A 19,170-nucleotide genomic window follows, 5' to 3' on the forward strand; every position below is an offset into this window, starting at 1 on the left:
GAATTCTTTCCACCTATCCAGAGAAATTCAGGAGTCTTTTCAGTTTGATTCTCCGAAGCCCATGATCTCAGAATTATTCATTCCAACTTTCAGCTCTCGTTCTCCAAATCTCACCGGTGCGTCATTCAGGTATTCTCTTATCAGCTCGTGATCTATTCGTACTCATGTATCTAAATCCTCTCAAGTATCTTCTTTTGTTTTCCAATTCTTCCCGGTGAATTGTGTCTTTGCTACTTTCCTTTTCAATTCTTACGGTGGCTATTCAAGATTCTTCTTCCTTCGTTTTCATATCAATTCATTCGTTGTTTCAATCTTACCGTTGGTTCGTCGAAGACCTTCTCAAGTTTGCGCTATATCAATCTTAACCCTTTCTACGAGAATAAGTAGTATGCCAAATCCGTTGATTGTCATAAATTTAAATTGGTGAAGGATAAGCATAATGTAATTCTTATTCTTGTTTCATCGAGTAAATTCAATTCATGCTTTCCGGAGGTTCATCAAAATTCTCCGTTTCTATTGTTTCATCTTTTCTTTTCCCGGAGTTCCAAGCTCTCTCAATTATATCGTCGCGAAGATCCATCTAAATCATTGCAAGGTTTCACCTTCTGTTTTCAACTTCTCTTTCCTTTCGTTTGATCATCCTTTTGTTACCGGAGTTCTTCATGGAGGCTCTACATGATGGTTCACCAAGGATTTAATTCCTTCTCGAAGTGCTCATCAAGATTCTTTTCAGAGTAGCTCAAGTATTCTTCTTCTTGCATTCCGAAGTGCAATTTTTTCTCTCTTATCTTTTCAAGTGGTGTTATGTCACTCTTCATAATTTCCTTTCGGTTTTCATGATTCACAAGTTTTTCAAAGAGCAACATATTTAAATACATCATTTTCTCTTCGCTCAAGAAATCTTTTCAACCAATCAATCATTTTGTTGGTGCTAAATTGGAAAAATTCATCTAAAGCCTTCCATTGGGAATGCTGCTATCATGGTGTTTGTCAACGATCCAAGTTTCTCCTTCTCTTCTCGGTGAAGAAGTTTTTCATCTCTTCTTTGTTCCCGATCAATCATTGTTTTTTTCGTTAGTGGCAGAAGTTCACCTCAAGTTTTGGAGATGTCTCAATAAGTCCACGAGGATCATATCTTTTCATTGTTGTTTTCCAACAACCCCGCTCTAACCTTCTTGCAAGGATGTTTTCCAAATTAAATTGTGGTATAAGTTGTCATTTTCTTCTCCATTCTTATATTTCAATGATCTATCTTCTATTTTTTATTACGGAGGCATTGGGATGTTGCAATCTTTGACCCATCTTCACATTTTTGTCAAAGATCATGTTCTTTTCGTGCTTATCCATTTAACCGGAGTGACGTGCCCTCTTTTCAAGTTCTCTCATCTTATCAAGTTTTACCTCCTTTCTCAACCGGAGTGATGTCTGAAATCTTTCTTACCCCTTGTGCCATTCTTTCAATAGTTCCGGAGGTAGTGTGTTGTTGATTTCATCAAGCATACTCTCATCTTGTCAAATTCATGTTGAATTCCTTCCATTTACAGTCGGAGTGCTGCCCAAATTACATCATTCTTATTCCTTCTCTATCTTGTTTAACCGGAGTGTTGTCGTATTTGACCTTTATCATTCCTTGTACATCTCGTTTCATCCGGAGTTCTTGCATGTACTTCCTGTCCATTGCAACCCTTTCTTATGTCTTTCAACCTACAAGGTTCTAGTAATCCTCTTTGTTCCTCTTGTCTAACTGAGTGTTTACAACTTTGTTCTTCTTCGTTGCATTCTTTCTTTCAATTTGTTCAACCTCACAAGGTTCTTTGGTTTCACTCGTTTGCACAAGAAGCAACTTAGTTTTACCTCTTCTCTTCCTATTCCATTTCTCTCCGGTGCCATCCCTAGGATCTCGGGTCGAGATCCTCTCGTAGTGGTGGAGTGTTGTGACGCCCCAAGACCGATGCGCCAGGTGTCTTCCAGTTATTCGCCGTCTTTGCCATGTCATTCACTTGAGTGTTGCATCTTGTCATGTCATCATGTGCATTGCATCATCATGTTTTTGAAACTTGCATCCGTCCATGTTTCCCCAGTTCCGTCCGTTGTCCGTTCTGAGCCAACCACACTCGCACGCGCCCACGGCATGTTCGAAATAGTATTTTATAAGTGGCCGGAGAATGTTCTCGGAATGGGTCGAAAGTTGGCGTGTGGTGTTGTTTTGTTGTCAGTAGGCCACCTGCCAAGTTTCATCGCATTTGGAGTCCGTTTGACGCCCCAGTGGATAATTATAGCAGCAGTATAGCCGGTCTATCGTCGGACGTTTTCGGTCTCCCGAAACAGTCATCAGATCTCTCTCTTCTCTTCTCTCGACCCAAGGCTTTCGGCACAGTCCGCTACCACTCACTGCCAGGCCCAACCTTACCTCTCTCGTCAGCCCGCGGCCCTCCTCGCGCACGTCCGAAAAATGTCCCGAACCCGACCCGGATAGTCATCACCGTTGCGTTCAGATCATCCCCTAACATCTGCAAAACATCTCTGTTTTGCTTTTTGGTCCCCCTAGCCTATTTGTCCGGTGCCGTCCGATTAAGATCGGACGGACCAAACACCCCAATCCAAAAACCACTTGTTATATAAATCAGACCAAATCCCTAATTTCTATGGATCCTCCTCGCCGCCGCCACACTCAACCTTATCGTCTCCCACCTCGGGATCCCCTCCCGATCCCGCTGCCAATCCACCAACCTACGCCTCCTTTCCTTCCTTGATTTCACCAGCGGGCCAATCCCCTCTAAGGTCCATCTCCACCAACCAGATCCACCCCGCAGACGAATGCCTCCGCATCACACATCGCCCGAGCCAGCCGAGGGCCTCGTCCCCGAGCCGAGCTCCATGGAAGAGATGAGCGCCTCCCTTCCTCTCTGCTTCGTTCTTCCCTTGCTCTACCCGTCCCCTGATCTCTCTCCCTCGTTCTTTCATACAGGACTCCTCCCGAGCACCATGGACAGGAGCCCCGCCAGGGATCGCCAAGCCCGCGGTTGCATTGTCCCGGAGCCCCCACGTCGTCGTCCCCGCCATCCTCTCGTCGGACTCCGGCGACCTCCGCCTCGAACCCGATGTCTCCGACCAGATCCGCTGTGGATCAAGCCCTTCCGCAGGTTGCCCCTCCTCCCTCGCGTTCATGTGCGCTCCCGTGGACCTCATTCCTCCGCGCCAAGTCCCTCCGCTGCGGCCTGCTTCGCTTCGAACCCCCCCTGCTCCCTTCCGGCCATGCCCGCCGCCCTGCAGACCTGCGCCCTGCCGGACCTCCCCTGCCTCGCCCCAAGCAGCCGTCACCATGGCTTGTTGTTGCCTCTGTTGGTAACGAGCAAAGGTGGCTCGCTCGTCCCGAGCGTTGACCGCCTCCAATGCATCGGCAGAAAGGCTCGCCTCCAGCGCCATCATGGGCCGCGTGAGCCAAGGCCTAGCCCAGCCGCTACTAGATCCAAACCACATCGCAGAACGGGCCAAGCCCATGGGTAAGCTCCCCACAACCTTCGCTATTTAGCGCCATGGGCGTGTGATAGTCATGTTGCGCCTATTACCCTGTTGGCCCGTTTGCTTAGTTTCAGCCCGTAATGTTTTTTTCCAGTTCTACGAATTTAGTATTTATTCCAAAGAACGCAGTTTTACAGAAAAGCCCTTCAAGTCCATGCATTTAATAACTTAATAACCATGCATCATATGTAAAATCTTCAAATATGAAAAGTGCTAAGAATTTTGTGTAGTTCAATAATATTCAACTTTCATGCATGTTTAAAATGTTTAAACTGCTGTTTGCATTAATTTGCTCATATAGCATGCTAAAATGATTTAATTCATAACTTAATAACCGTAGCTCGGTTTTAATAAACTTTATATGTAAATGGGGTAGAAAAATGCCTAGTTTAACATGGTGCACTCATCTAGCATGTTTAACAACTCTAAAATTTGGTTTAGGGCAGAACAATACCAAATCCATAAATATGCACATGAGGATTTTCCGGACTTGTTGCTTGTTGTTTCGGCCTCATTTAAACTTGCCTAGATAGGTAGTTTCACTATGCTTCACCTCTTGCCATGTTTAACAACTTTTAATATTGATGGGTACCTAAAAGAGAGAGAACTAAATAAGTCCCGTGGTGTTTCGTCAATATGCAACTCGTTGCATATTGAGCTCCACTTAACTTGTAGTTTTTCTTGTGCACTTTGCCATGCCATGCCCTCATTAAACTAGACATGCATCATACTTTGTTGTGCATCATGCCATGATTATGTGTTGGTTGTTTATTTTGTTGTTTGCTTCTTTCAGGGTTGCTTCTCGCGTTAGCTTCGGTTTCGTTCCGGAGTTGTGAGGATCCGTTCGACTACGTCTGTTTGTCTTCTTCATGGACTCGTTCTTCTTCCTCGCGGGATGTCAGGCAAGATGACCATACCCTTGAAATCACTTCTATCTTTTCTTTCTAGTTGCTCGCTCTTTTGCTATGCCTATGCCTCGATACCTACCACTTGCTATATCATGCCTCCCATATTGCCATGTCAAGCCTCTAACCCACCTTGTCCTAGCAAACCGTTGTTTGGCTATGTTACCGCTTTGCTCAGCCCCTCTTATAGCATTGCTAGTTGCAGGTGAAGATTGGAGTTTGTTCCTTGTTGGAACATGATTATTGTTGGGATATCATTATTATATCTTGTTTACTTTAATGCACCTATATACTTGGTAAAGGGTGGAAGGCTCGGCCTTATGCCTGGTGTTTTGTTCCACTCTTGCCGCCCTAGTTTCCGTCATACCGGTGTTATGTTCCTTGATTTTGCGTTCCTTACGCGGTTGGGTTATAATGGGAACCCCTTGACAGTTCGCCTTGAATAAAACTCCTCCAGCAAGGCCCAACCTTGGTTTTACCATTTTCCACCTAAGCCTTTTTCCCTTGGGTTCTGCAGACTCAAGGGTCATCTTTATTTTAATCCCCGGGCCAGTGCTCCTCTAAGTGTTGGTCCAACTTGTCAGCCGCCTGTGGCCACCAGGGGCAACTCTGGGTTGGCCTACCGGAAGTTTGGACAATCTAGTGTTCCCTGAGAACGAGATATGTGCAGCTCCTATCGGGATTTTTCGGCACATCCGGGTGGCTTTGCTGGTCATGTTTTACCATTGTCGAAATGTCTTGTAACCGGGATTCCGATCCTGATCGGGTCTTCCTGGGAGAAGGAATATCCTTCATTGACCGTGAGAGCTTGTGATTGGCTAAGTTAGGACACCACTCCAGGGTTTTGAACTTTCGAAAGCCGTGCCGCAGTTATGGGCAGATGGGAATTTGTTAATATCCGGTTGCAGAAAACTTGACACTTAACTTAATTAAAATGCATCAACCACGTGTGTAGCCGTGATGGTCTCTTTCCGGCGGAGTCCGGGAAGTGAACACGGCGTTGGAGTTATGCTTGGACGTAGTAGTTTCAGGATCACTTCTTGATCACTTCTAGTTCACGAACGTGCTTTGCTTCTCTTCTCGCTCTGTTTTGCGTAAGTTAGCCACCATATATGCTAGTTCTTGCTGCAGCTCCACCTTATGCCTGGTGTTTTGTTCCACTCTTGCCGCCCTAGTTTCCGTCATACCGGTGTTATGTTCCTTGATTTTGTGTTCCTTACGCGGTTGGGTTATAATGGGAACCCCTTGAAAGTTCGCCTTGAATAAAACTCCTCCAGCAAGGCCCAACCTTGGTTTTACCATTTGCCACCTAAGCCTTTTTCCCTTGGGTTCTGTAGACTGAAGGGTCATCTTTATTTTAATCCCCCATGCCAGTGCTCCTCTGAGTGTTGGTCCAACTTGTCAGCCGTCGGTGGCCACCAGGGGTAACTCTGGGTTGGCCTACCGGAAGTTTGGACAATCCGGTGTGCCCTGAGAATGAGATATGCGCAGCTCCTATCAGGATTTGTCGGCACATCTGGGTGGCTTTGCTGGTCTTGTTTTACCATTGTCGAAATGTCTTGTAACCGGGATTTCGAGCCTGATCGGGTCTTCCTGGGAGAAGGAATATCCTTCGTTGACCGTGAGAGCTTGTGATGGGCTAAGTTGGGACACCCATGCATGGTTTTTAACTTTCGAAAGCCATGCCGCGGTTATGGGCAGATGAGAATTTGTTAATATCCGGTTGTAGAAAACTTGACACTTAACTTAATTAAAATGCATCAACCGTGTGTGTAGCCGTGATGGTCTCTTTCCGGCGGAGTCCGGGAAGTGAACACGGCGTTGGAGTTATGCTTGGATGTAAGTAGTTTCAGGATCACTTCTTGATCACTTCTAGTTCACGAACGTGCTTTGCTTCTCTTCTCGCTCTCTTTTGCGTAAGTTAGCCACCATATATGCTAGTTCTTGCTGCAGCTCCACCTCTCATACCTTTTACCTACCCATAAGCTTAAATAGTCTTGATCGCGAGGGTGTGAGATTGCTGAGTCCCCGTGACTCACAGATTACTTCCAAAACCAGTTTGCAGGTGCCGATGAAACCATGCAGGTGACGCAGCCGAGCTCAAGGAGGAGCTCGACGAAGATCTCGTTCATTGTGTTGTTTCGTTTCAGTTGATCAGTAGTGGAGCCCAGTTGGGGCGATCGGGGATCTTTTGCATTAGGGGTAGTCTTCTTTTATTTTCGTTCCGTAGTCGGACCTTGATTGTATTCTGGATGTTGTAATGCTTTTCATGTATTGTGTGAAGTGGCGATTATAAGCCAGCTCTTTATCCCTTTCTTATTCAGTACATGGGATGTGTAAAGGTTACCCCTCTTGCGACATGCCTACTATGCGGTTAAGCCTCTAAGTCGTGCTCCGACACGTGGGAGATATAGCCGCATCGTGGGTGTTACAACGAGGGACTCGCGCGTAGCCTCCTACTGGATTGATACCTTGGTTCTCAAAAACTGAGGGAAATACTTACGCTACTTTGCTGCATCATCCCTTCCTCCTCAGGGAAAACCAACGCAGTGCTCAAGAGGTAGCAAGAAGGATTTCTGGCGCCGTTGCCGGGGAGGTCTTTGCAAAAGTCAACATACCAAGTACCCATCACATACCCTTATCTCCCGCATTACATTATTTACCATTTGCCTCTCGTTTTCCTCTTCCCCACTTCACCTTTGTCGTTTTATTCGCCCTCTCTCTCTATCCTCTCTCTCTTTCTCTATTTGCCTCTTTTTGCCCGTTTGCCTCTTTGTTTGCTTGTGTGTTTGCTTGTTTGCTTGTCACGATGGCTCAAGATAATACTCAATTGTGTGACTTCACCAATACCAACAACAATGATTTTGTTAGCACTCCGATTGCTCCTCTTACCGATGCTGAATCTTGTAAAATCAATACTGCTTTGCTGAATCTTGTCATGAAAGATCCGTTTTCTAGCCTTCCTAGTGAAGATGTCGCTACCCATCTAAATAGCTTCGTTGATTTGTGTGACATGAAAAAGAATAAAGATGTGGATAATGATATTTTTAAATTGAAGCTATTTCCTTTTTCGCTTAGAGATCGTGCTAAAGTTTGATTTTCGTCTTTGCCTAAAAATAGTATTGATTCATGGAACAAGTGCAAAGATGCTTTTATCTCTAAGTATTTTCCTCCCGCTAAGATCATCTCTCTTAGAAATGATATTATGAACTTTAAGCAACTTGATCATGAACATGTTGCACAAGCTTGGGAGAGAATGAAATTAATGATACATAATTGCCCTGCTCATGGTTTAAATTTGTGGATGATTGTTCAAAAAATTTATGCTGGATTGAATTTTGCTTCTAGAAATCTTTTAGATTTAGCCGCGGGAGGCACTTTTATGGAAATCGCTTTAGGAGAAGCTACTAAACACCTAGATAATATTATGGTTAATTATTCTCAATGGCACACTGAAAGATCTACTAATAAAAAGGTGCATGCGATAGAAGAAATTAATGTTTTGAGTGGAAAGATGGATGAACTTCTGAAATTATTTGCTAATAAGAGTGTTTCTTCTGATCCTAATGATATGCCCTTGTCTACTTTGATTGAGAATAATAATGAATCTATGGATGTGAATTTTGTTGGTAGGAACAATTTTGGTAACAACGCGTATAGAGGAAATTTTAATCCTAAGCCTTATCCTCGTAATTCCTCTAATAATTATGGTAATTCCTACAACAATTCTTATGGAAATTATAATTAGATGCCCTCTGATTTTTAATCTAATATTAAAGAATTTATTACTTCTCAAAAGAATTTTAATGCTATGATTGAAGAAAAATTGCTTAAGATTGATTAGTTGGCTAGCAACGTTGATAGAATTTCTCTTGATGTTGATTCTTTGAAACTTAGATCTATTCCACCTAAGCATGATATCAATGAGTCTCTCAAAGCCATGAGAATTTCCATTGATGAGTGCAAAGAAAGAACCACTAAGATGCATGAGAAGAAATCCTTTATAAGAGTGTGTTCTTCTAGTTCCTATGAAAATAATGATGAAGATATAAAAGTTATTGATGTGTCTCCTATTAAATCTTTGTTTTGCAATATGAATCTTGATAATGATGGGACTGAGTATGATCCACCTTTACCTAGAAGGCGTTCTTAGAATTTGGAATTTGCTGATCTTGATGCTAAAATTGATAAAAGTGGGATTGAAGAAATTAAAACCCTAGATGTTGCTAAACCCAATATTATGGATTTGAAGGAATTTAACTATGAAAATTTCTCTTTGATTGATTGTATTTCCTTGTTGCAATCCGTGCTAAATTCTCCTCAACCTTATAGTCAAAATAAAGCGTTTACTAAACATATCGTTGATGCCTTGATGCAATCTTATGAAGAAAAACTTGAATTGGAAGTTTCTATCCCAAGAAAACTTTATGATGAGTGGGAACCAACTATTAAAATTAAAATTAAAGATCATGAATGCTATGATTTATGTGATTTGGGTGCTAGTATTTCCACGATTCCAAAGACTTTGTGTGATTTGTTAGGTTTCCGTGATTTTGATGATTGCTCTCTAAACTTGCACCTTGCGGATTCCACTATTAAGAAACCTATGGGAAGAATTAATGATGTTCTTATTGTTGCAAATAGGAATTATTTTCCTGTAGATTTTATTGTTCTTGACATAGATTGCAATCCTTCATATCCTATTATTCTTGGTAGACCTTTCCTTAGAACGATTGGTGCAATTATTGATATGAAGGAAGGAAATATTAGATTCCAATTTACATTAAGGAAATGCATGGAACACTTTCCTAGAAACAAGATTAAATTACCTTATAAATCTATTATGAGAGCCACTTATGGATTGCCTACCAAAGATGGCAATACCTAGATCTATTCTTGCTTGTTATGCCTAGCTAGGGGCGTTAAACGATAGCCCTTGTTGGGAGGCAACCCAATTTTATTTTTATTCCTTGCTTTTTGCTCCTGTTTAATAATAAATAAATAAATTATCTATCCTCTGTTTTGGTTGTGTCTTTTTGCGTTTAGTTAGTGTTTGTGCCAAGTAGAACCGTTGGGAAGACATGGGGAAAGTCTTGTTGAACTTGCTGTAAAAAACAGAAACTTTAGCGCTGACGAGAACTGCTGTAATTTTTATTTGGAGAGTGCTATTTAGTTAATTATTTTTGCATATGATTATAATAGATAAATTCCTCACGTCCAGCAATTTATTTTAGAATTTTTGGGGTTCCAGATCTTGAGCTAGCTACAGATTACTACAGACTGTTCTGTTTTTGACAGTTTTTTTTTTCGTGTGTTGTTTGCTTATTTTGATGAATCTATGGCTAGTAAAATAGTTTATAAACCATAGAGAAGTTGGACTACAGTAGGTATAACACCAATATAAATAAATAATGAGTTCATTACAGTACCTTGAAGTGGTCTTTTGTTTTCTTTCGCTAACGGAGCTCACGAGATTTTCTACTTTAAGTTTTGTGTTGTGAAGTTTTCAAGTTTTGGGTAAAGATTTGATGGATTATAGAACAAGGAGTGGCAAGATCCTAAGCTTGGGGATGCCCATGGCACCCCCAAGATAATCTAAGGACAACTAAAAGCCAAAGCTTGGGGATGCCCCAGAAGGCATCCCCTCTTTCGTCTACTTCTATCGGTAACTTTACTTGGAGCTATATTTTTATTTGCCACATGATATGTGTTTTGCTTGGAGCGTCTTGTATGATTTGACTCTTTGCTTGTTATTTTACCACAATCATCCTTGATATACACACATTTTTATAGAGACACACATGAATCGGAATTTATTAGAATACTCTATGTGCTTCGCTTATATCTTTTGAGTTATATAGTTTTGCTCTAGTACTTCACTTATATCTTTAGAGCACGGTGGTGGATTTGTTTTATAGAAACTATTGATCTCTCATGCTTCACTTAGATTATTTTGAGAGTCTTAATAGCATGGTAATTTGCTTAAAATCCTAATATGCAAGGTATTCAAGATTAGTAAAATTTTCTTAAGAGTGTTTTGAATGCTAAGAGAAGTTTGATGCTTGATAATTGTTTGAGATATGGAGGTAATAATATCAAAGTCGTGCTAGTTGAGTAGCTGTGAAATTGAGAAATACTTGCGTTGAGGTTTGCAAGTCCCGTAGCATGCATGTATGGTAAACCTTATGCAACAAATTTGAAACATGAGGTGTTATTTGATTGTCTTCCTTATGAGTGGTGGTCGGGGACGAGCGATGGTGTTTTCCTGCCAATCTATCCCCCTAGGAGCATGCGCGTAGTACCGAGGTTTTTGATGACTTGTAGATTTTTGCAATAAGTATGTGAGTTCTTTATGACTAATGTTGAGTCCATGGATTATGCGCACTCTCACCCTTCCATCCTTGCTAGCCTCTTCGGTACCGTGCGGTGCCCTTTCTCACATTGAGAGTTGGCGCAAACTTCGCCGGTGCACCCAAACCCCGTGATATGATACGCTCTTTCACACATAAACCTCCTTATATATTCCTCAAAACAACCACCATACCTACCTATTATGGCATTTCCATAGCTATTCCGAGATATATTACCATGCAACTTTCCATCATTCCATTCATCATGACACATTCATCATTGTCATATTGCTTAGCATGATCATGTAGTTGACATAGTATTTGTGGCAAAGCCACCATTCATAATTCTTTCATACGTGTCACTCTTGGTCCATTGCATATCCCGGTACACTGCCGGAGGCATTTATATAGAGTCATCTTTTGTTCTAGTATCGAGTTGTAATCATTGAGTTGTAAAAAAATAGAAGTATGATGATCATAATTTTCTAGAGCATTGTCCCAAGTGAGTAATATATTAAAAAAGAGATAAAGGCCATAAAAAGAGAAGGCCAAAAAAAAGGAGAGAAAAAGAGAGAAGGGACAATGTTACTATCCTTTGCCACACTTGTCCTTCAAAGTAGCACCTTAATCTTCATGTTAGAGAGTCTCTTGTCTTGTCATTTTCATATACTAGTGGGAACTTTCATTATAGAACTTGGCTTGTATATTCCAAAACTGGGCCTCCTCAAGTGCCCTAGTTCTTCGTGAGCAAGCAAGTTGGATGCACACCCACTAGTTTCTTTTGTTGAGCTTTCATACATTTATAGCTCTAGTGCATCCGTTGCATGGCAATCCCTACTCCTTGCATTAACATCAGTCGGTGGGCATCTCCATAGCCCATTGATTAACCTCGTTGATGTGAGACTATCTCCTTTTTTGTCTTCTCCACATAACCCCCCTCATTATATTCTATTCCACCTATAGTGCTATGTCCATGGCTCGCTCTCATATATTGCGTGAAAGTTTACAGGTTTGAGATTACTAAAGTATGAAACAATTGCTTGGCTTGTCGTCGGGGTTGTGCATGATGAGAACATCCTTGTGTTACGAAAATGAAACATGACTAAACCATATGATTTTGTAGGGATGAACTTTCTTCGTCCATGTTATTTTGAGAAGACATAATTGCTTAGTTAGTATGCTTGAAGTATTATTATTTTTATGTCAATATGAACTTTTGTCTTGAATCTTTCGGATCTGAATATTCATTCCACATTTAAGAAGAATTACATTAAAATTATGCCAAGTAGCACTCCGCATCAAAAATTCTGTTTTTATCATTTACCTACTCAAGGACGAGCAGGAATTAAGCTTGGGGATGCTTGATACGTCTCCAACGTATCTATAATTTTTGATTGCTCCATGCTATATTATCTACTGTTCTAGACATACTGGGCTTTATCATCCACTTTTATATTATTTTTGGGACTAACCTATTAACCGGAGGCCCAGCCCAGAATTGCTGTTTTTGCCTGTTTGAGGGTTTCGAAGAAAAGGAATATCAAACGGAGTCCAAACGGAATGAAACCTTCGGGAACGTGATTTTCTCAACAGATAAGACCCGTGAGACTTGGACCCTACGCCAAGGCACGCAACAAGAGGCCACGAGGTAGGGGGGCGCGCCCTACCAGGGCGCGCCCCCCACCCTCGTGGGCCCCCTGTTGCTCCACCGACTTACTTCGTCCTCCAATATATATCCACGTACCCCCAAATGATCAGAACAGGAGCCAAAACCCTAATTCCACCGCCGTAACTTTCTGTATCCATGAGATCCCATCTTGGGGCCTGTTCCGAAGCTCCACCGGAGGGGGCATCGATCACGGAGGGCTTATACATCAACACCATAGCCCCTCTGATGAAGTGTGAGTAGTTCATCTCAAACGTACGGGTCCATAGTTAGTAGCTAAATGGCTTCTTCTCTCTTTTTGGATCTCAAATACAATGTTCTCCCCCTCTCTTGTGGAGATCTATTCGATGTAATCTTCTTTTTGCGGTGTGTTTATTGGGACCGATGAATTGTGGGTTTATGATCAAGTCTATCTATGAACAATATTTGAATCTTCTCTGAATTCTTTTATGTATGATTGGTTATCTTTTCAAGTCTCTTCGAATTATCAGTTTGGTTTTCCCTACTAGATTGATCTTTCTTGCAATGGGAGAAGTGCTTAGCTTTGGGTTCAATCTTGCGATGTCCTTTCCCGGTGACAGTAAGGGCAGCAAGGCACGTATTGTATTGTTGCCATCGAGGATAACAAGATGGGGTTTTCTTCATATTGCATGAGTCTATCCCTCTACATCATGTGATCTTGCTTAAGGCGTTACTCTGTTTTTAACTTAATACTCTAGATGCATGCTGGATAGCGGTCGATGAGTGCAGTAATAGTAGTAGATGCAGGCAGGAGTCGGTCTACTTGTCTCGGACGTGATGCCTATATACATGATCATGCCTAGCATAATTATGCTCAATTCTGTCAATTGCTCAACAGTAATTTGTTCACCCACCGTAGAATACTTATGCTCTCGAGAGAAGCCACTAGTGAAACCTATGGTCCCCGTGTCTATCTTTATCATATTATTCTCCTACTACTTTACTATTTACTTTGCGTTTATTTTACTTTGCATCTTTATCATAAAAATACCAAAAATATTATCTTTATCGTATCTATCAGATGTCACTCTCGTAAGTGGCCTTATAGGGCTTGACAACCCCTATTTGCGTTGGTTGCGTGGATTTATTTGTTTTGTGCAGGTACGAGGGACTCGCGCGTAGCCTCCTACTGGATTGATACCTTGGTTCTCAAAAAACGAGGGAAATACTTACGCTAGTTTGTTGCATCATCCCTTCCTCTTCGACGAAAACCAACGCAGTGCTCAAGAGGTAGCAGCGCTCAGGAGGAAGAGACCTTCGTCGATGAGGCTCAGCTGCGTGGGGAAGGGAATCAAGCACGCATCAGCATCATGGTGGAACGGAAGATGGTGGTGAAGGAAATACGCCCTAGAGGCACTAATAAATTCGTTATTTTATATTTCCTTATTCATAATAAAGATTTATTATTCTTGCTAGAATTGTATTGATAGGAAACTTAAATACATGTGTGAATACATAAACTAATACTGTGTCCCTAGTACGCCTCTACTAGACTAGCTCATTGATCAAAGATGGTTAAAGTTTCCTAACCATGGACATGTGTTGTCATTTGATAACGAGATCACATCATTAAGAGAATGATGTGATGGACAAGATCCATCCGTTAGCTTAGCATAATGACCATTCAGTTTTATTGCTATTGCTTTCTTCATGTCAAATACATATTCCCTCGACGATGAGATTATGCAACTCCCGGATACCGGAGGAATGCCTTGTGTGCTATCAAATGTCACAACATAACTGGGTGATTATAAAGATGCTCTACAGATATCTCCGAAGGTGTTTGTTGAGTTGGCATAGATCGAGATTAGAATTTGCCACTCCGAGTATCGGAGAGGTATCTCTGGGCCCTCTTGGTAATACACATCATAAGCTTGCAAGCAAACGACTAAGGATTTAGTCAAGAGGTGATGTATTACGGAACGAGTAAAGAAACTTGTCGGTAATGAGATTGAACTACATATGAAGATACCGACGTTCGAATCTTGGGCAAGTAACATACCGACAAACAAAGGGAATAACGTCTGTTCTCATAACAGTTCGACCAATAAAGATCTTCCTAGAATATGTAGGAACCAATATGGGCATCTAGCTTCCGCTATTGGTTATTGACCGGAGAGGTGTCTCGGTCATGTCTACATAGTTCTCCAACCCATAGGGTCCGCACGCTTAACGTTCGATGACAATATTGTATTATATGAGTTATGTGATTTTTTGACCGAATGTTGTTCGGAGTCTCGGATGAGATCACGGACATGACGAGGAGTCTCTAAATGGTCAAGAGGTAAAGATTGATATATAGGACGATAGTATTCGGACACCAGAAGTGTTCCTGAGGGTACCTGGTACATATGGGGTCACCAGAAGGGGTTCCGGGCACCCCCCGTCAAAAGATGTGGGCCTAATAGGCCAAGAGGAGAAACACACCAGCCACCAGGGGTTGCTGCACCCCCCATATAGGCCGAACCAAAGGAGAATGAAAGAGGGGACGGGAGAAGGCAGAAGTAAAGGGGGAATTTAGCCTCCCCCTTCCTTCCCTCCTCCCTCCTCTTTCCTTCCCCCTCCGGTAAATAAGGAAGGGGGCGCCGGCCTAGGAGGAACCCAAGTAGGATTCGGTCCTACTTGCGGCACCTCCTGGCCTCTCCCCTCTCCCTCACCTATATATATGTGGGGGTGCCCCCTAGCACACTCAGGCAATTGTTAGCCGTGTGTGGCAGACCCCTCCACCGTTTACTCCCACGGTCATATCTTCGTAGTGCTTAGGCGAAGCCCTACAAGGATCACTTCACCACCACTATCACTACGCAGTCGTGCTGATGGAACTCATCTACTACCTCGAAAACTTGTTGGATCAAGAAGGCGAGGGACGTCACCGAGCTGAACGTGTGCAGAACACGAAGGTGTCGTGCCTTCGGTACTTGATCGATTGAAGCACGAAGAAGTTCGACTACATCAACTACGTTGAGAAACACTTCCGCTTATGGTCTACAAGGGTAAGTTGACACACACTACCCCTCGTTGTTATGCATCTCCATGGATATATCATTGCGTGTGCGTAGAAAAAATTGTTTTCCATGCAGTGTTTCCCAACAGGTGGTTGGATCAAATCAAATCAATCCAAGAGGATAGGGGAAGATGGGTACCTTGAATGGAAGATGCACACCTCCATGGACAGAAAGAAGCAGATAGCTGCTGCTGGTGGTGAGCTCCATGGCGTGGGAGCAGGAGACGACGGGCTGGAGAGAGAGGAGGTTATGTAGGTCGACCGCGAGTAGTGTCTACGATGCCGGCTACTGGTCACGGGAGTCGTGCCTGGAGAAGACGCCGACCTCGCCCTTGAGATGCCACATCTGCAAGGCAAGGCAGCAAACGGGGAGAATCAGAGGTGGCCGAGCCACTATGAAGAATTTGAGGCATGGAAGGAGTCGGAGTGCGTGCGGCTTGACGGGGGAGCAGGGGGCGAACTTGGTCAAGCGCAGCACCCCACCGACGCCACCGGCGAGCCACTAGTCTAGCTGGTGGTGGTGGTGCATGATGGCGGTGCTTTAGACCGGATCGTATCAGATCTCCCCGCGAGGACGGATTTTAATCGGATCGCGAGGGCAGAGGGAGGTGGCGTAGGCGAATGGAGGGAGGTGGCGGACGTCGCAGGGGAGGGAAGGGAGGATCGCGTGGGCCTCGTCGATGGCGCATCCGGTGCTACACCTCCAGCCCATGGATCTAGAGCTCAGTTGCCATGGCTATGCCGTGGCTAGGGTTTCGGGCACTTGGGACAGAAGTAGAAGGTAGGGGCACCGGCGGTGGTGGGGTAAACGAGAGGGTGGGGCTCTCCGGTGGTCTCGGTGAGGTGAGGGGCGCGCGCGGGCGGTAGAGGGGCGTGCGGCGCAGGGAAGGGGTGAGAGTAAGGGGAAGAGAGCGAGGGGAGAAGAAAGGAGGCGGCGCGGGGGAGGGGGTGGATGGAAAATGTCCACAAGGACTCAGGAGAGCTAGGGTTCCGACTTAGGTGGGCTTGGGGTGAGGATTGCCGTTGGATCCGCGAGCATCCGACAGTGTTCCATCCACGATCCACGTGAAATGCCCACGAACCAATCAAAATGCAACACGCGTACGATCACTACAAGAGATCAGACATATTGTGATGAGCTAAAAAATGTCACGTAATAGCTAAATACGTCACAAAATACTGATGTGTGATGTTTTTCACGCGTCACTAGCATCGTCACGGAATCCCTGTCACAGATTATTCCTAGTGACGCGGCGCGCAAAAAAGGTCACCGGATATGGGACCTTCGGTGACGAAGCTGTCGTCACTAGATTTATGGTGGGCTAATGCGCGGTTGGTTTCAAATGGGCCAAGCCCAATAATTCATCTCATTTTCTATTTTTGGATCAAAATTTTAGGTGGGCCATAGCCAAATTTGAACCGAATAGTGGCTGATCCAGCCCACTTCTTTCTATGAAGCAGTTGCCATTTTCTACTAGATTTTTAAGAATTATTTTCTTTACAGTTTTTTCTCTTGTATTAGTTTAGCCTTGTCCGATTCAAAACATATTGTGGGCTTGTGATGTTTTCAAGCCGATCTTTCCATTGACCAATTTTCTCATCACATTACAGCCAGCTAGTTTCTAAACACTAGTTTCTAAACAGTATGCATATTACACATCGCACTTAAATGCCACATCCAAAATAACCCAATCTACACAATCATCTGATACAACATCTATTTTAATTTTGGAGGTCATCAGTAGAGTCTTTGTTTGTGTGGCTCTTAGCTCCCACCTTCATCAAAATTTGGAACCTTTTTTGTATGCCACTTCTCATGACTTCTTGAAGGCGGCTACAGTTGTTCTGATCCTCCTTGTTCATATCAACTTCTTGAAATAGGACTTACAAAGCAACCTATTAGAAAACAAGACATAAATATACTAGTGTGATTGAGTTACAAAAAATGATTGACTATTGCAACAAAGAACAACATGCAAGTTATAACTCACAGCTCTAGGTTGGCATCTTAACCAAACATACATGTTAGTACTTTTTTAATAAGTGATATGAATAGAACTAAACATGTCGTACTTGTGAGCAAGAAAGTCATTAGAAATATTAGGTTGGAATTAACATGTATCAATACATCAGAAAGTAAGAGAAGTATTGGAATTAAGAGGCCACACATAAATAATAGCTTAACTCAAAGTTCAAAATCTAGAGAGAAACAAATTACCATTTGTAGTAGGTACTCCTTCACAAATTAAAATGGTGCAAAAAAACAGAATATTCGACAAAGCATCGAAGGAAGAAACCTTCACGCAGCCTAGAACAGTGAAGAAATCATGAACACCTTTTTCATAGCTTAGATGTTGTCCTTGGCACACACTGATTGGAAATGTGATCAATACGATACTTCCATCTGAAACTAAATTACTTACAATTACGCAATGGTAAAAGAAACTCATTTAGGCTTTCATCTTTAGATGTAGTATCAGCTTGCTTGGACAGTAATTTGCATTGCCATATATAGTCTCAGTATCACTTCTCATTGCCACAAACGAGTTCTAGTGAATTGGTTCTCATTAGTAATTTGCCAAAATCATGTTGAACCGCTCACAAAACTCCCACCGCAGTACTACAACATTAATTCACTTGCAAATCTATTCATTACTCCCTTAAACAAAGTTGCCACGAGGTCAGAACTACAAATAACAGAACAATACTGGGGGAGAATCAGCATAATGAAAATATTTTACTGCAGCTAACTATTTACTCCTTACTAACACATTTCACATGTACTATCTATCATAATAATTTCTCTAAAAGATAAATCAGAGCAGGTACAATATTAATTCAGCTTACAATTTTCAATTTAGTGACAGGTATAAACTAGCTTCCATATTGTAGTTCAAGACTAATGATACATAAAATGACTATCTGACCTAGAGAATAAGTACAACTATTTAAGCATCTCACTGTCTAAAAAAACAACCATCTCACAATTGACCAATAAGAACTCACTAACAGGGAGGAACAGAACAAAACTGATATTTGAAACAATCCCTCCACGTAAGCGGTTCATCTAAACTGAGAGCAGAGAGTTGAGCATCATACACATGTTAACCCAGGTTGCTAGTCGAGCTTCACGGTCCTCCCGCGGAACTCTGGCGTGCCCCTGTGGTCTGTGCTCCATGTCAATCTGACGGACAAAAACCAAGAACAGAGGGTCAACGAGATGTATCTGGGAAGTGACAAAACCCAAAAACAGAGGGTCAACCAGATGTATCTGAGAAGTGCGGGAGGTCAGACTACCGCGGCCTGACTCAGTAGTTAATCGTAGGTGAACCTAATACCCACATCACCATGCCTCCTCCTCTACCTCACACCGATGGAATTGAGAAGTGCATAGACAAATGGCACCAGAGAGTTCAATCCTGCAAGGCATCGGAGGACGTACGCAAGCACTCACACTGGGAGCACACGTCACACACACTGGCTGGGCCGCCGCCGTGCGACCAGTCTAGTCCGGCCGCGCCGCACGCTGGGTCTGCCGCGCGTGCCATGGTTGTCCCTGACGCAACTAGCATCTTCCGCGGCAGGGCAGCCTGAAGGAACTCCATGAGAGAGGGAGGACAGAGCAGCTACTCCGGCCGCCGTCGTCACGCTTGGTTGCCTCCGATCTACGGCTGCTGCCACATGAGCGAGAGAAAGCGAGAT

This window comes from Triticum urartu, chromosome 2, assembly GCF_003073215.2.
Source record: "Triticum urartu cultivar G1812 chromosome 2, Tu2.1, whole genome shotgun sequence".
Classification (NCBI taxonomy): Eukaryota; Viridiplantae; Streptophyta; class Magnoliopsida; order Poales; family Poaceae; genus Triticum; species Triticum urartu.